Source organism: Pinus tabuliformis, chromosome 1_1 (assembly GCF_031772625.1).
Source record: "Pinus tabuliformis cultivar Carrire ecotype Pingquan chromosome 1_1, CPIR1, whole genome shotgun sequence".
Lineage (NCBI taxonomy): Eukaryota > Viridiplantae > Streptophyta > Pinopsida > Pinales > Pinaceae > Pinus > Pinus tabuliformis.
The window spans coordinates 884,096,226-884,115,013 of NC_142297.1; positions in this window are offsets into that span (position 1 = coordinate 884,096,226).

An 18,788-nucleotide genomic window follows, 5' to 3' on the forward strand; every position below is an offset into this window, starting at 1 on the left:
CACTAAACTTTGCTTGAATTTAACATTTTGAGCTTTCCATGAAAATACATCATTTTCCCCGATTTTGGATTCCTTGTCTTGCTTTCATATATGACATCTTGATATAATTTCCTAGAATATGAAGAATAGAAAACTTCCTTTGAAGGAATAAACACATTCCCTCCTTGGTCTCTAATTAATGGAAACCTAAAAAATCTTATTTTTTCCTCACCTGGAGCACTGTCATCATGACGATACTTAGCATGTCTAGCCTTGTACTTGGCTCAACTCTTGACCAAATGTTATCATCATTGCCATGCACCATCCATTTTCAAAGGAAACACATTATAAAACCCACAAGAAGAAGTTTTGGAACCAATATCCTCTTTGTCAATTTGCTTTTTCATGTTCTCTTTGACTCTTGCAATCTCTAACATTGACATCTTGTTCACACCAATATTCAACAATGATACATACTGTTGAAAATTTACTTCATTTTGTTTACCTCTTTTAGAAGGAAACATGTTAAACTCCTGAAACATATTATCACCTGAATTATAAATATCAATGAAATCAGATTTCAAACTTGATTCATATCCTTCAAAGGCTTTAGATTCTTCAACACCTTCATCTTTGATCATTAACAATTCTAATTTTTTACTAGCATTAACAATCATCTTCATTTGTCCCACATTTATAAGAGATGCATTCAGCTTCTTCTTGTGTGCTATAACAATGTACTCAATACCATTCTTGAACAAATGATATTTATTCTCATGGCAATGAAAAATATCTATCCTATCAAATAGATATTGGCTTCCCAAAACAATACCACATATATCAATTAGAATTACATTGAGCTCTACCTCATCTAGAAATTTTGTAGTGATTGAAAATTTCACTTTACATATTTTTGTCACATGCAATTTTGTATTGTCACATATCCAACCTAAAGGATAAGGTTTAGGATGAGGAATGGTTTCTAAATTCAACTTCTTGACAATGTATTATGAGATAAGATTTTCTTGTGAACCACTATCAAACTGTGTATCTATCTTGGTATGTTTTGAAATAACTCTAATGTGGAAAATCTCTATTCTTGTTTTTTCATCTTCAGTTTCATTAAGACAATTTGAAGAAGTAGTACTTGCAATGTCCTTACCTTTAAAACCCATGGCTATGATCTTTGTTTCATCTCCAAAGTTTGAAGCTAAATCATGTTGTGTAGTTGCAACTATCTTCTCTTTCTCCTTGATCTAAAACTTTTTGGGTCTCATTTCTGAATGAAGTTGCCAACAATGATCTTCATTATGGCCATATTTAGAATAATGCTTACACGTAAGTTTGTCTTTCTCCATCTTGATGGTATCATTCTTCTTCCTTTTTGCGTTGAACTTACCTTTTCCTTTTTCTCTAGACTCAAAGGAACACTCACTAGTTTCTTCATAAACATATTTCCCTCTTGCCTCTAAATGAGTTCCCTGAACACAATATTCATCTAGCATTGTAGGGTTAAACATGCGAATGATATGTCTAAAATAACTATGAAATAATCCAATATATTTGAGCAAAGTATCTTGTGAGGACAAATCTATACCCAAAATCAAAGGTCTTTTCCTAAATTCTTGAGTATAAGATTGCACATTTTTCCTTTTAGCCTGCCTGCAGTTCTTCGAATCCATAATACCTTTTTTCATGTATGCTAATGGATAAAACTTCCTTCTTATTGCAACAACAAAATAATTCCAAGAATATAAAACCTTACCATGTTTCTTCATGTCCTCTTGATTTTGGCTTCCTACCAAATTAGTGTTGCACCTTCCAATCTAAGAGAAGCAAGCTGAATCTTGGTTTCATCATCTTTGATCTTTGTATCCTACAATACACTTCAATCTAATGTCTCCAATTGTGTAATGTTTCTTAATTTACCTCTCCATTGTACATAGGCAATACAAACTTAATATCAAGCTTAAGAAAAAGAGTTTTACCGTGACCCCTTGGGGAACTTGGAGGTGCTTTTGAAAGGGTAGTAGCAGTAGATGAAGATGAGGCTGAAGATGAAGATGAGGATGATGATGAAGGTGAAGGTGGTGTTTTGTCACCATTACCTCCATTCCCTTTTGGAGGATTTTCTCCTTTTCCTCCATGAGGTTTTGAGATCTCTCCATATAGTATGGAATTCTTCTCCTTATACAGAACCTTAACCATCTCAGACATTTCAAAGAATTATTTTTTGAAATTATTCTCATCTTCAAACATCTCTTCATGACCTTCTTCATGTGCCATGAATATTGAAGCTTGAGGTGTATTTGTTCTCCTTGAAACAATTTGAGATATTAGCTCCACAAGTTCTTCTTCTCCTCTTTTGAGCTTCAACCTTGTAAGCATCAAAAAACACTTGAAAACAAATCAAATCTTCATAATAACCTGTTGCTCTGATACCAAAAATGATCTGAATGTCTAAACTTGGATATTTTTAACAATTTTCAAGTTAAATTTATATATGTTTTGGGTAGAGGATCAGCTTACTAAACACATAAAAAATTAAATTTAAACCAAAATTTATAGCCAAACAGAGACAAAACCAACATATTTGAAACACATAACACAAGCATCATAAAGGAGTTCACCCCTCTCTTGGGCTACATCTCTTGGTCAAAATTCTAATGCAGGGCCTCTTTCATTAAAATTTCTCAAAAGTGTGTTTACATGCTTTACACTACTCAAATAGTAGAACTGATGTCTCCATTGGATCCAACACTGTAAAAAAACCCCTGTTTTGGTTATTTCTGCAACTCATTTGCCCAAAAAATGACTAAGTTATGACTATTACTTCCTTTTCCCAAATTCTACAACTAACCATCGTACAATTCAGCCTCAACCTAACTTGAGTGCCCCAAACGTGGAACCGGTGAACAAAACCTACCACAATTCCCACTCAGTAGGAGAAATTGTAGGACCGTTAAGGGTGCCATTAAGCACCCAGTCTCAAAAATCTTGGTCACATGATGCCATGTGACCATGAAAGGTGTCTTAGTTTTAGGGCTGCTATATAGCCCCCATATTTGGTGCACACCCTTGGTTCCATGCAAGCATATGATCATGGTTTGACCCTCTTGGGGCTAGCCCTGCTTTTTCACCACACTCCTAGTTTTATGAGGGTCATATGACCCTGGGAAAGCCCCCTCTCCATTCTATGCTTGATCTTTGGACTTGGGCATATGGAAGCCCCATAGGGCCTAGGGTTGGCCCCTTGTGGCCTACCCCCAATCTCTATTTGCTCTCGGTTCTTGGCAGTGGTATATGACTGTAAAGCAGGTCATGAGGGATGGGCTAGGCCCTAGCCCTTGGCCCCCCTCCCGTGGTGCTGTGGTGTGGGGGTGGAGAGGGGCTAGGGTTTAGCCCAACCCCTCCCCACAATGCTCATATAAATAAACGTTAAATAATAATGATTTTAAAGCCACATTTTAACAAGGAACAAACTTGCCACATTGGTGCGGGCTTTGGTTAATTGGTGTGAGGTATTGGTTTGAAACATCGGGGGTGTTGTTTGGCTTCTAAACAAATTTTTGCTTCCATGAGGAGGCCATGTGGAAGTCACTTGTTGGTCTATGTGGAACTCCCTCATTGGGCCACCACAACAAAACCATAAACTAATAAAATTTCACCATGCCGCAACCAATCATGCTATGCCAAGTGTTTACCATTAATTGGTCGATTGAGGACTAGTCAACATGCCAAGTCATGGCCCAGTCAGTGTATGGACTGCTGATTAGGTGTACTTAGAACTCTTTTTCCAAAAAAATTAGTTGTTTCCCAAATCGATCAAAATGCGATTATGGGAGCATTTGATGTTGGATTTGAGAGAAATTAGTTGCATTGGATTCATATTGCCAAGAATTATCCAATCATACAAGTTTTGAGCTTTGTTGCACACTTTAAATTTTGAGCACTATTTTGATCCACTGGATCAGACACTTTGACATATTATCAATTGAGAAAATATTACTTGAACAAGGCTTATTGATCTATGGACAACATATCAATGACTACCATGACTCCTTTTTTTAGTCTATTTGTACACTTGCACCATGTTTTGATATGTCTAATATGAGAAAAAAATGCAAAAACTTTTTTATTGTAATTGTTTTATTTGCAATGATAATAGAGCTACTAATTACTTAGAACAACATACGAATGCTAGAAAAATTGAACAAGAGCAATGTATCAATGATTGACAATCTCTTATTATAAACTTATTAATACTATATGCATATGTATATATAGAGAAAATGTTTTTTGCAATACACTCGATATGTGAATTACTTGATGTTAACATATATATCTGGAATAAAGAAAGAAAATATTTTTTCTTGATATTCTATTCATCAAACGCTTGCTCCAAAGTCTTGTACCTTATGAATGTACTAATAGCCACATCACATGCACATTTAATCAATGACTTAACCAATCTAAAGAGAAGCAATTAAAGGATTTAAATGAGCATAACACGACAAGTAATATCATGAGATTTAAAATCCTAATTGGAATTATATTGAGAAATCGAATAGATAAGTTTTGGCTAAAGATTTAAACAGAAACTTCAAAAATATTTTCGGGTTTTCATAGTATCGAAACAAGTTTTTGGTATTTTCTAGAATATCTATACATGCACAATTTAAAATAAATAAATAACAATTTCTATCTGGTAGAGGAGAGAAAACATGCCTATATTTGAACACTGGATTGCAATGATCAACTAGTAATAAGTAAATCTATAATTTTTAATTTCTAACCATAAGAAGATGCAAATTGTAAAAATTTCATAAGGAATCTTAAACAAAATTATCAAATATTCATTCAGAATCAAACAACATAAGTCATAGAGTAAAACCGGAGGCATTTATTAAGTAATTAAAATCATGTACTGACATAAATACCATAGGTCATCACACCTGAACACTGAAATTGGTTTTGAAAAAACCTAATACTTAAAAATTGATTAAAAACATTCAAGTTTGTAGTCTTCACTAATTATGGACCCTTTGCACCAACGCATAAAGGTCTATAAATATTAAAAAATAATAAAATAGGTCTTGAGACATGAAAATCAACAAATTTTCTAAAACTAAATACTCTAAAAATATGTTTGTTCAATTGATATTTGGTAGGAAAGCAGGTGCCCTTTCCTCTTCTTCAGAATCTTCGTAATTGATACTAAGTAGCAGGTGAGGTGCATGTACTTGGATATAAGTTTCCCATTGTGAATATATCTCGTACAATGCAGAGAAATAAATGGAAGGAGACTAGTTTATGTTGATTTGGAAGATGGAAATTAATCCTTGTACCTTTTTCTTCTTCTTTTGATATTTCACCTCAAACTTGGAAATAATCTTGATTTGTCAAAAGGAAGTTGCAAATTTTTTTGGCAACTTTGTTGTTTCCAAACATTAATGTTTTTTATTTCTACCTGGTCCTCAGCAACAAGATCCTCTGTAGACTATTTTAATTCTCCTGGAATTGTTTCCTTTAATGACTTGCCATCTAATAGGCCAAATTATTCAATAAAGTCTGTTCCCTTTTCCCAAATTGATAAACATTGCTCATATTTCATTTTTATGCATTCTATGATTTATTTTTTCTCTTTCTCCCTGCAACATAAGGATGCAAGCACCAATATTTTAGCTCTCTTAGAAAATTTTGGAATTTCATTAGACTGAAATTCGTTTTCCTAGTCAAAAATAGAAACAAATTTGTTTTTAATTGATTTTTCTTCTTCTACCAATGAATCATTTATTTCATTTAAAAATTTATTGATAAAATCTTGAGATTTTATCCATTTTTTTATAGAATTTTGATTTATTCTTCCTTAAAATTAGATAAATTTTTTAAGTTTGATCATTGAAAACTTCGAGACTCTGTGTTGCTTGTTGATTCTCATTGAGACGATATTTAAGAGATTCAATTTTCTCTTCCAAAGTTGTGACCATAATAATAGAAGTGTTTTCTACTGCTTGCTTCGAGATGCAAGTTTGATCTTCATATAATTTTCTCAATTCTTGAATCTCCTTTTCATGTTTTGTAGTTGCTTCTTTCAACTGTTTTTGAATTGTTTTTTGCAAGCTTTCTCTTTCTACAACAAAACCTTGAACTAAACTAGCATAATTCCGCTGCTACTTTTCTTCTTTGAACAACTCATTTTCTTCAATTTTTCATCCAAAACTTTAATTTTTTGCAAAGTGTCATCATATGAAGCTCCAAGCTCATTCAAATGATATTGTTTCTAATTAAAAGAACCTCCTAAATGTTGAGAATATTCTTGAGATTTTTCTTTTAAGTCTCCCTGAGCCTGCCAATTGAATTCAGATACAGTCTCTAAAGTATCGTGTTTCCTTTCCTTTGTTCTTCTGACAATTTTTTTTTTAGTATTAAAATAATAATTTGTCAAAGAAGGGATAGTATCTACAATTGGATCTAACTCAGAAACTGGTTTAAACAAGAATGATTCCCAAGGAATCTTAGTAGAAATCATTGTTACTGATGCTTGAGGAGATACAGTAGATATAATATCTAACTTGTTATATGATTCCATTTTTCCCCATTTTCCTTGGTGTTGGTTTCAACAGATACTTTTTTTTATTTCTCCTTATCTAACTTGCATTTGTTTGACTTTTGTTGTTTCTGGTTTCTTTTGCTTTGTTTTCTTAGGAGAATTTGTGAAAATAGTCTCATGTTCATTTCTTTTTCCTTTTTCTAGATTTTTTTCTCTTTCTGTACTTTCCTGCTGCTCTTTCATATTTTTTATTGCTATGACTTCAAATTCTTTACCGCTGACAACAAAACTTTTTTTTCCAATTTCCACCTCTTTTCCCTTTTGAGAAACTATATAAGGTTCTGAACTGGGTTCATTGAAATTAAACAGCAAAAAATTAGTAGACTTAAACTGTTCGAATGAAATGTTGAGGTGGAGAGCCTTTTCATTTAGGAAACTTTTGAATAATTTCTCCTTAAATTCTTGCAATTTTTGTCTTGTTTGACTATCTAAAAGTTTGGCTCTTTGAATAGTTTGCTGAAAATCGTCCATGTTTATAAAAATCTCATCGAAAGGGGGTTTCTGATGAATAATTTTTTTCTATATAAATGAGTATTATATAATGAATGCCAATGACACCATGAGGATCATAGTTATAACGAGGGAAAGAAATAAACAAATTTCCTCAAGCTCTTCAACTTCTTTGATTCCATGTCCTTTGTCTTAGGTATTGATGTCACCAAACTTGATTGGAAAATTAGGCTAGAGTTTCTTTTGCAGCTTACTCAAATTATTGGCTTGCCCATTCAAAACAAATTGACTAGCCACTTCTCTCAAAGAAAGTATTTCTGGGCTATACCAGGGCAGAAGATAGGAAGAAACTTCACTTCCAAAAAATCTGGCATAGGAAAATAATTCTTCAACAAACCAGTGACCTATTGACTCTAGGCCTTCTTTCAAATTATCACTTTTTTTGGCGGGTATTATTCCAAATAGGATTTCATGGAAAGTAATCAAAACATAATGGAAAATATCATAACAATGGTATTTAAAATTAGACTCCCATAAACTAGGAGCATAATTTTGAATCGGTAGTTGCTGGTCAGATGGGTAATTCCATTTCATGATTTGGAATGAAATCGAGGCAATAACAACATCTATCAAATAGGAATCCACATAGAGAATATATTTGAAGCCTGGGGGAGTTTACAATGACATTTTTAATGAATCTATCATACTATTGGACAAGATGTCAACCCAATTTAGGTATTTTCCCTGATTCAAAATGCTATGGATTATTGGGATCCATTTAATTTTTCAATGCTCAGGATCTTGTTCCCCATATAATTTAGTTAGCATTGTAATAAGAAATGTAACATGCTTCTTAAAAATAGCTATCAGATACTCCTTTCCTACTTTGAGTTCGAAACCTTCTTCTTGTCTTAACCAATCTTCAATTATTATATGATAATTATCTTGACATTTATTGAAGACAATACATCGAAACTTATAAAGGAAGTCAATATTAAGGTGGATTTTCGGGGGACTGAGATTGTATATGTGCAATAAGACTTCAACTTTCCAGGACGCTATGAAAATTTCTTGATGATATGATTTTTTTGGGTTTTAATATCATCATGAGAGAGAATCCATGAAACCATGTCATAATAGGGAAAGATTTTGGCCCTAGTTGCTACTTTATGTAGCTTTGTTGCTCTGATTACTTCAAATCGATTATTCTTTGTTTCAGTAGTTCTTGTGTTTTTTAACAATTCTCTTTGCTCAAAGAATTCAAATATATCCTCCCAGCTCATCGTACCTTTTTTTTGTGTTTTGTAAGTTGAATTTGAGATAAGTAATGCATTGAAGTTGAGTTTCTTTGCTGGTGGATCATCCACCCCCTTTTAATATTTTCTCTAATTTTCTCCATTTGTTGCTTTGCCGCTACAAATTTTCCCTTTTTTCCCCGTTTTATAACCTATAAAGAGTAAGAGAGGATATATAACTTTTGTTTATTAAAATTTTGAAATTGAATTCAAGAATTTCTAAAATAAATAACATTATGCTTACACATTTTTTTTTAAGCTGGTACTATGTTTCCTTACTTCAGTGTTTCTTCGAACAAGACTTAAGAAAAGAGCATGCAACTATAACACCCTAAAATCTTAAATTTTTTGTTAGTTTTTTTTTTTCCGTTTTTTGGCATTTTATGAGCTATAAACACTAAGAGAGCATATATAAGTTTTGATTATTCAAAATTTGGACTTGAATTCAGGAATTTCTAAAAAAGCTAACATTATGCTTACACATAATTTTTTGAGTCTAACACTGTTTTTCCTTAATTCAGCTCTTATTTGAACAAGAGTTAAGAAAAGAGAATATAGGGAGAAGACCCTAAAATCTTATATTTTCCATTTGAGATTTTCCCCTTTTTTTGCGATTTTATGACTTGTAAACACCAATAGAGCATATATAATTTTTTCTTATTTAAAATTTGAAATTGAACTCAGGAAATATTAAAAGAACTTAACATTATTCTTACATAGAGTTTTTTGAAACTAGTACTATGTTTCCTTAATTCAATTTTTCTTCGAACAAGACTTAAGAAAAGAGCATGTAGGCGGAAAAACCTAAAATCCTAAAATTTTGTTTAGAAAAACACGAAATTGCAATTGAATGTGTTCATTAAATTCCTGTAAACAGGGCAACTGTTTTTGTTTTTGGGAATTGATAAAGCATTAGAAAAATTATTATTGATTTAACAAATAATCAATTGAACATGAAACATGAAATTTTGAAAATATTTATTAAAAGGTGCACTGCACGCAAATCAACAAAAATAGTATTTCATTTGGATGATCATACAGTTGGGAGGTCGGGTGGTTGGGCGATTGGGCATTTTTTTTTCTTTTATGATTGATTTTTTCTTTCCCGACTCCGATTATACCATATTCGAGTTTTGTCTTTAGGACGTGTACTCGGGAAGTTAGCTGGTTTGGTAGTTGGGTTGTTTTCCCGCATTTAATCACTTGTGAGCAGTGACACAGTATATATATGTTTTCCTTATTTAAAATTTGAAATTAAATTCTAGAATTTGTAAAATGATATTCAAGTCACACAAATGTTTTTGGAACTGGTACTATATTTCCTTAATTCAACATTTCTTCCAACTAGATTTAGGAAAACAACATACAGGAAAAACACTCTAAATTCTTAAATGTTTGTTTAAAATATGAAAATATTGCAACTAAACATGTTCATTAATTTATCATAAGGTGAAAAGTCATTCTTTTCCTGAATCAAGAAAGCACAAGGAAATTTATTATTGTCTTAACAAATAATCAATTGAATGTGATACATAAAATTTTGAATATCTATATAAAAAAGAACACTGCACACACATCAAAGGATTTATTTATTATTTATTGCGCTAATCGTATAGTCAGGAGGTTGGACAGTTGGGCATTTTTCTTTGTTTTTTATATGATTCATTTATTCTATCGTGAACTCGATTATACCATAGTCGGGTGGTTTCATTAGGTTATATAGTTACACAGTGGAGAAATGCTAAGGTCAGGAGGTCGGGAGAATTATTTATAAAAAAATTGTAGCCACCCCAACTTAGTAGTTGGGTGGTCAGAAGGTCAGGTAGCCAGGAGGTTATAATTTTTTTTACAAAATGTTTCTCGATCCAACTTCTGACTTAAGTCTTCAGAAAAGAAAAAAATTGTTTAAGGATTTTTTTTATTCATTTTGTGATGGACAAAAGAAAAAGGGATTCCTGTAAACTTGATAACAAGAATGTAAATTATTGAGTTTGTCAACATTGAATGTAGTTGAAATGAAACCTCCAGATGGAGGGTTTTCAGGCCGAGACCTTCTGCAGTCAAGCTCAGAAGATGCAGTACAGTTCCAGCTTCTCCCACCGTAACATACCTACTTCTGCTGCATAGCCCGTAACCCACCTCAGCTTCTCTAACGGGCATGATCACATGCGGCATTTTCTTGCTGAAGGGTTTGTTTTTTAGCTAAGTTGTATTATGCCCACCACTATTGCCGTTCCATTTACAGCTATGGGAGCCCCATCACCCCTGCAGGCAGCTAGTGCAAATCGGTTGTGATAGTTATGGAAGAATTAATAGATTATTTGGTAGATCCATTGGACGATGTGCCTATGTGGACACAAACACATTCTTATCCGGTTGTTTTTTTTCCTTCGATAGCGAACTTTCTAAAGTCGTCGACGCTTTTCCCTCCATCTCCGGCACCAAGGTCTCCTCTGTAACCCTCCCGGAAGATGCCCTATCTTTGCTGTACCTCATCTCCGATCCCTTATCACATTCCTCACACAGTTTCGTGGACCTCCCACCAAACCCTAGTGATCAAACCCTATCAGAGGTCCTAGTTTCGAATCCGCCATTGACTAATTCATGCAACCCTTCGATGGACCACTTCTCGGCTTCAAAAACTCCTGTGTCCACCCCAATCGCTCCGCTAACCTCATCCACTCCTCCACTAGGTAACCTCACAGGGATTTCCCCCATTTCCGACATTTTTGCCTCTATGCCATTGACGGCTCTGCCTAGATCTAGGGTTCCCCCACACTCGATGGTAGTGCAGCAGCACACCAAAGTAGAGAGAACAAGGGCATCTAGGAAGAAGAAGTGCCTCAAGATAAAAGTCTGTGAGGTCTTCCTCAAACTGACTGAGGACACGCAGCTACTCGACTCCATGGATATAGCTGAGAAGGTTTTAATGTGTCGAGTCCAAGGTAGACATTATAGTGTAGAAAGGCTACAACAATGAGCATCTGATGTTTGGGCCATCACCTGAACAACCCTCCTTTCGTACAAACCTTTGTAAAAGGCTGGTTTGCTCTACGTTTTGACAGGTTGGAACACACCAATTGGGTGCTCTCCACGATATGGCATATTGATCAGGCACCGGTTCTTCTACGAAGATGGACTCCCCTATTCGATCCAGAACAAGAATGGGTGGATGCTGGCCCCCTCTGGGTCCGCCTCCCTGGTTTACCATTACATTTCTAGACAGAGGATGTTTTTAGGCGCATTGGAAATGCCCTAGGTACCTTCTTAACATTTGATAAATCCTACCAGACCACTGGGCATATGGCATACGCAAGGATATTGGTGCACATGGATACTACGGATGGTTTATTGAATCATATCAACATTCAGTGGAGGAATTCCACTAGGAGACAGACTCTTGACTATGAGGGAGTCCCTTTCAGGTGTAGGAGATGCCACAAAGTTAGGCATTTATTCAAGGACTGCCTTATCAAATAACAGGAAGGAACCTAGAAAGGAACCACCAGTTCAGGCACCGCCGAAGCATGGGGAACAGCCCCAACATTCTGATTTAGAAGTCCAGGAGGAACCTTTAGCCAAGGAAGCGGCCCCCTCACAGCCTATCCCAAAAAAGAAAGGCAGACTTCCGCATAGACCAACTTCTCCCCCACACACAAGATCCAAGGTGGCTGCCAGGGATGTGACACTTCGGGTAAGCGCATTTCCACATCTGTTTCCTCACATTTAAGCTCTTTTGTTCTTGATTTTATTATTTCATCTCCTAGCATTGGTTTGGGATCAGCTTCCCTCCCCTCATCCTCTATCCCTTTGTCCTACCCTCTTGGTTCCCCCTTTCCTCTTTCTCCCCCACCCTTCCCACCTTTTCTGCATCACTTTCGCTTCCTCCACCTGAATTTGTCTCTCGTCTCCCCTCCACTGGGTATCTAACCCAATCTAAGACTAAGCATCAGGCATCAGACCATGTCGGGCTCGACCTCGTCCCCCCCCCTCTTTCGCTTAAGATCCTGCGTGGTCGACCTTCCTCTCTTACAAAAGCACAAAGGTTGGCTAGAGATGAGAATGCATACGGCAAACATGCTACCATCCTTGGGGTACTTAGAGCAAGAGACGCCCCCATAGCGCGCCCCCCCCCATGAAGATTGTCTCATTTAACTGTAGAGGGCTAGCTAGGCCTAATAAAAAATTAGCACTTCATTGGTTACTTGTGGCCGACCCTTTAGATATCATATTCTTAGAGGAAACTCTTGGATCTATTGATGCCATATCTCACACCCTTAGAACAATGCTACATGGATGGGCATTTACTTGTCTTGATGCCCATGGTAGATTTGGGGGTATATCACTTGGATACAATTCTCGCTCCATAAAACTACTCAACTATTGGGGAGGGTCTAGGCACATCAGAGCAGATATACACTCAATAGATCTGGGTATGGTTTTTTGAATATTCAACATTTATGGACTGTGTCACCACAGGCCCAATTTATGGAACAAATTACTGGGATCTAACATTTTACAAATCGACAATATAATTTTGGGTGGAGATCTTAACTTCTCAATCAGCCACTCCAAATCCTAGGGTCATCGAGCACAAAGAGATCCTCTTTCAGAATACTTTGAAACTACTTTGGAATCCCACCATCTGATAGACATCCCCTCTACAAAGATCCAAGAAACCTGGAGGAACAATAGGACAAGGGATAATAGCTTGGCTCACAGACTAGATCATTTTCTGGTCAAAGAGAATTTATTGGAATATGGCTACAATATCAGACAATGGGTGGGATTGGGAGGTATCTTTGATCACCTACAAATATACATGGAAATAAATGGGGGTCGGGCTAAACCTAAAGGTCCATATAAATTCTGCTCAGCTTGGCTAAAGGAAGCCTCTTACATTCGTATGGTCATAGACTTTTGGATATCCAAACCACCTGGGGCTAGGGGTAACATTATAAATGGTTTCATGCACAATCTCTCATAGCTAAAGAAGCTGTCCAAAAGTTAGGCACATAATAATAGAATCTTGGATGATCAATCCCTGAGGTAGATCGAAGCTGACATAACAACATTTGAAAATAATCATGGGGGAATATACAGATCAAATGAACACAAGGATAGGATCTCCTCACTTTACATATCTAGAGGAAATATTCTTAAGGACCATGAAGAAGTCTGGAGACTGAGAAGTAGGGCAATTTGGATGCAGGAAGGGGATGATAATGCTAAGTTCTATCATAAATATGCCAATGGGAGGAAGGCTATTAACACAATCTGGCAGCTAAAGGATGATCATGCCCATTCTATCAACACCTTCCCGCATCTGGCATCACTGGCAACCTCATATTTCGAAAAAATCTATAGTGCGCCTCAGGAAGTAAAGCTGGATGAAATTATTCAAGTGGCACAACTCTTCCCACAATTTATGGATCAAGAGGAGGAAATGGAACTGACAATGGAAGTCTCTCTGGGAGAGATGGAATCCACTCTCAAGTGGTTCAAAAAATGCAAAAGCCCTGGGCCAGATGGATGGACAATTGAGTTCTTCGTGGCTTTCTTTGAGACTCTTGGCGCAGACCTCCTAAAAGTCATAGAGGATACCAGGATAAATGGCAAGCTGGCTTCTTCTCTCACCTCTACTTTTATTACGCTCATCCCCAAATCAGATAACCCGACCTCATATGATGAGTATAGGCTTATTTTGTTGTGTAACTACATATACAAGATCATAACAAATATTATTGCAAATCGGATGAGGCCCATACTTTCCAAGCATATTTCAACTGAACAATTTGCCTTCCTACAAGATCATCAAATTCATGAGTCAGTGGGAACTGCAAAAGAGGTATTACACACTCTGCATATCAAGAAATGCAAAGGTATGATCCTTAAAGTTGACCTCTCAAAGGCTTTCGACGGATTAAACTAGTTATATATTAGAATGTTGTTAACTCATCTGGGATTCCCATTCATGTTTATTAAATGGATCATGAGATACATTACTAACATACCCTTCAGTTTCCTGGTTAATGGAAGGGCATCTCCCTTCTTTTATTCAGAAATAAGTCTTCGAAAGGGTTGCCCCCTGTCACCATTACTCTTTCTCCTAGTCATGGAAGGACTTAGTAGACTTATCAAAGAAGAACACAGAAGGGCTAGACTACAGGGAATTAAAATCATTGAAGATTGTATTCTCATACGTCTACTTTTTGTGGATGATTTCTTGATTTTTATAAATGGAGGCATTGGGGATTTGTCAATCATGAAATCTACTTCTGACAGTGGCTGGATGCACACAACATTAGACCCATTTTGCATTGCAAAGATTTCGTTTTACCCCCTAAGACTGGAGGAGGGTCTAAAATACCTGGGATACAAGCTAAAACCCTTGGGTTACATAATTGTTGACTGGACTTGTCTCATTGCTAAAATGGATAAGAGACTTAACACATGGTACTTCAAATATCTTTCCAAGGCTGACAGACTTACGCTCATAAAAAACATTCTCAAGGCTTCTTCGGTCTACTGGATGTCACTGGCTTGGATCCCCAGGGGCATCCTAACTAGGATATAAGCTCTTTGTTGCAGATTCCTTTGGAAGGGCAGTGAGTCGGGAAAGATTTTCACCTGGGTAAAATGGGATGCTCTAAATCTACCTAAAAAATTGGGGGGGGGGGGGGTTGGGGCATTAAGAAGCTAGAGGACTTCTCCTCTGCTTTGGCTGCAAAACTCGGATGGCAGCACATTACTTTATCTAGTCTCTGGACTAAGGTGACTGTCTCTAAATACATTGTCCCATTACAAATTATGGACTGGATCAGAATGCCCCAAAGACTCACTACAGGGATATCGATCATATGGAAGGCTGTGATTAAAGCATTGGATCCCATCAGAGCTGGTCTTACCTGGAAAATTCAATCAGGTTGTGCAGTAAGGGTGGGAATTGACCCTTGGATTGGCCGTGGGAATATTCATAGGCTACCAAATGATCTCATAAATCATCTTCATGCAGAAAACATATCCCATCTGAACCATATTGCAGATGCCGACCATACTACCTTCCTCCAACAAGCTTGGAAATCGGCCCACAGGTTGAACATTCCACATCAATGGATTCAGTATTGGAACAACTATATTTGGGCTCTTACTGAAGCTCGAATCTGAATAACCGAGGAAGAAGATGAGATTATCTGGGCTTTCTCCAAATCTGGGAGATATACTCCTAAGGAAGGATATCTTTTTCTGACCGAAGACCGCAGACTGCATGCCCCGAAGCTTGGTGGAAAAGTCTCTGGAAGCTCAAAGCCCCACCAAGAAGTAGGTTGCTCATGTGGACCATTCTAAGAAACAAAATACCCATGGGAGACAACCTCCTCAAGCGATCACAGCATGGCCCATTTTGGTGTTGTCTCTGCAAATGCTGCAATGAATCTGTCTCACATTTATTTTTGGAATGTTCTGTGGCAAAGAATCTCTGGAATACTATTTTACCTTTGGCTGCTCCTCATAATACTTGGGAGGGCACATCTATCCTTGAGGCATGGACGAACTGGTGCACCTCTACCTCCCCTACCAGGATACATAATATCCCTCTTCTTGTCTGTTGGGCCCTTTGGATCACCCGAAATAGACTCATCTTCTAGAATGACTCCCCTCATTGGCCCGCCATTGCTGCCCGCATGCTAGCTGATTACTCCCTCATCCCCGAAGATGCACCACCCCGTTGACTGTGCAGCATTATACCTGAGACAATTGATTATCAGAGGGTGTGGGCTTACTTTGATAGTGCTGCACAAGAGAATGGGTGTGGTGGGGGCGCCATTCTTCATATTAATGCACATCACTCATACAATATTATTATGGGATTTGGCAGAGGCACTAATAACTATGCTGAATTTCCGTAGCAAAATTCCTCATTCAATTTGCATTGGAGAAAAACTATAGAGATCTACAAATATTTGGGGATTCAAAAGTTGTTTGTGATTAGCTAAATAAATCTTTTAGATGCAATGCTTATACTTTGAGTCATATTCTAGACAAGGCACTGATATTGATTACATCATTTTACTCTTTTACATGCCATCATATTTATAGGGAGCGGAACACAGCTGTTGACAGGCTATCTAAAGAGGTTGCGAACAAGGATCTAGACAACTGGCTGATCCCGAAACAGCGTGATGGTGCACATTACCAATTTTACCGTCGGCCATTTATGGATATCATTGTATAAATTTAATTTCTACTAATCTCACAGGAAGAACAGACTTCATATATATGTCATCTATAAATATTCATAGTTTATTTTTTGGCATTTTATCTACACTCACAAAGTGCCAAATTAATATATAGAACTCCTATTCAGTATATTTACAACCATTGATACCTCCCTGTGTGGACACAAGGTATCAATGTTTTGATCACATATGTCCCTGAACATAATTTTGTTGAAGATAGGTAGTGCCTCTCTATTTTAATATTCTTAAATGCATTTACAAAATGTAATTTCCTTTTAATAGAAATTACAATTTTTCCTATGGGAAAAAAAAGAATGTAAATTATTCTGTGAATTTTTAAATTATATGTTTCATATCAAAAAATTACAGAACATGGTTCATGGAATGAAGGAGCATTGGATTTTCATTTCGAATAAGTAACAACACTAGCAGTAACACAAATCCTTTTTATTTCACTTGTGTTCAATTAATTTATGCTAATGCCTTAAGTACATATGCGAATGAAAAATGGCTCACATATGCAATTTTAACTTCAATTCTTATGTGCTACTTACTTAATATTAGCAATAAATACTTTAATTTGGGAATGTCTAAATAAATTTTTGGATTCTAGTTACTTGAAGGTAGCAATGAAGGCTAGGTTTGGTAATTTCTAAATATTTTTTTGCTTTTTTCATAGTCAATGTTACTAATGTAGACTATGTTTGATAATATCCAAGCAAACTAATTAGGCAACAGGAAGCATATTACATACCTGCTATGCATAGAACTATTCCTACAAGTAAAATTCAAGGTTTTCTTAAAAAAATTTCTCCAGTAATCAAAGATATTTTTGGGATAAAAATCTTTGAAGATGCTTGTATCATGTCTGGAAACACTCCAACAAAATCAATGAATAAGAACCATATCAAAATAGTAGGGATAAATGAGTGACAAACTTTTTGGATTCTGAATCTCTAAACATAGAAGGGTATAACTAAGATCGCCATAAATATCGTAGTTATCATGTTTTTAGTTGGTTTTCTCTCTAGTGGTAGATATTTGAGAGCATCTTGCACAATGCATAATTCCAAAGTCAACAAGAAAAAAATATATGAACATTGACCAGGTACATGAAAGGAAATAATATTATTAACATTTACCTTTATTTCAATTAGAATTGTGGAAAAGGCGTAGGAAAATGGAATGTCTCTTAACGATTGGAAGATATATGTTGTGTCCTTTGTTAATAAAAAAGATTAATAATTACTCTTATTAGGGTTTCATCGATATGCTTTCTCTTTTTAAGGATCCTTAGATTGACTTTATGTTAATCAATGTGTTTCTTATTCATAGCTCATTCAGAAAATACCATCTCTATAGCTCTATTTAAATTGGATGAGAAAATACAAAGAGAGATATGAGAAAAAAGGCAAACCTACAAATTTTGTTATGCTAAGAGAAAGCCTAATGGATGAGTATCTAAAACACATGGTCGCTATAGTGTTCGAAATCCATGAAATTTCCTGCAAGGTTGGAAGCTCAGACAAGATAAGCTTTAACACCTCAAACATAACCATGTATAGATTTCTTGATATGTGAGAAAGAGAATTTTTCCCTTGTTCATGAAAGCATGTTGTCTTTTTTATTGTTCTATTACAACAACAATAGTTAGATTTCACTAGATATCAATATTGAGCCCAAGCACATAGGGAGACCTTGTAGCCACCTAGTGCAAAAATAAATATATCATAATTTGTCTTGTGAAAAAAAGGCCTTAGTATAAATGTAAAGAAGAAAAGCTCAAAAAGGACAAGAGTAAAACATGATATTTATGACTCATTGATTTACCTAGAAATTAACTTCACATCATCCTTGTTTTTGTAGTTTTTGGATTCAGTGGTGCAATGTGACAACTTGTAACATTATGCAAGTATAAAATTAATATAATACACAACCCATAAGGAAGGAAACATAATGGATTATTTGCAAAAGCACAAGATAAAAGAAATGCTAAGATTGAAAATTACAAAATTATAGGAAAAATTATCCATGATGAGATTAATCATCATATTAACATTAAAATATTAAAATTTGCAATGCATGGAGACTAGTTACAACTTCAAGAATGACTGTATTATTAATTGTATCATGAGTATATGGATGCATAATACTGGTGTACTGAGTACATCAAATGTCAGATCAATGTATTGAAAGTGTATTTGATAAAACTTT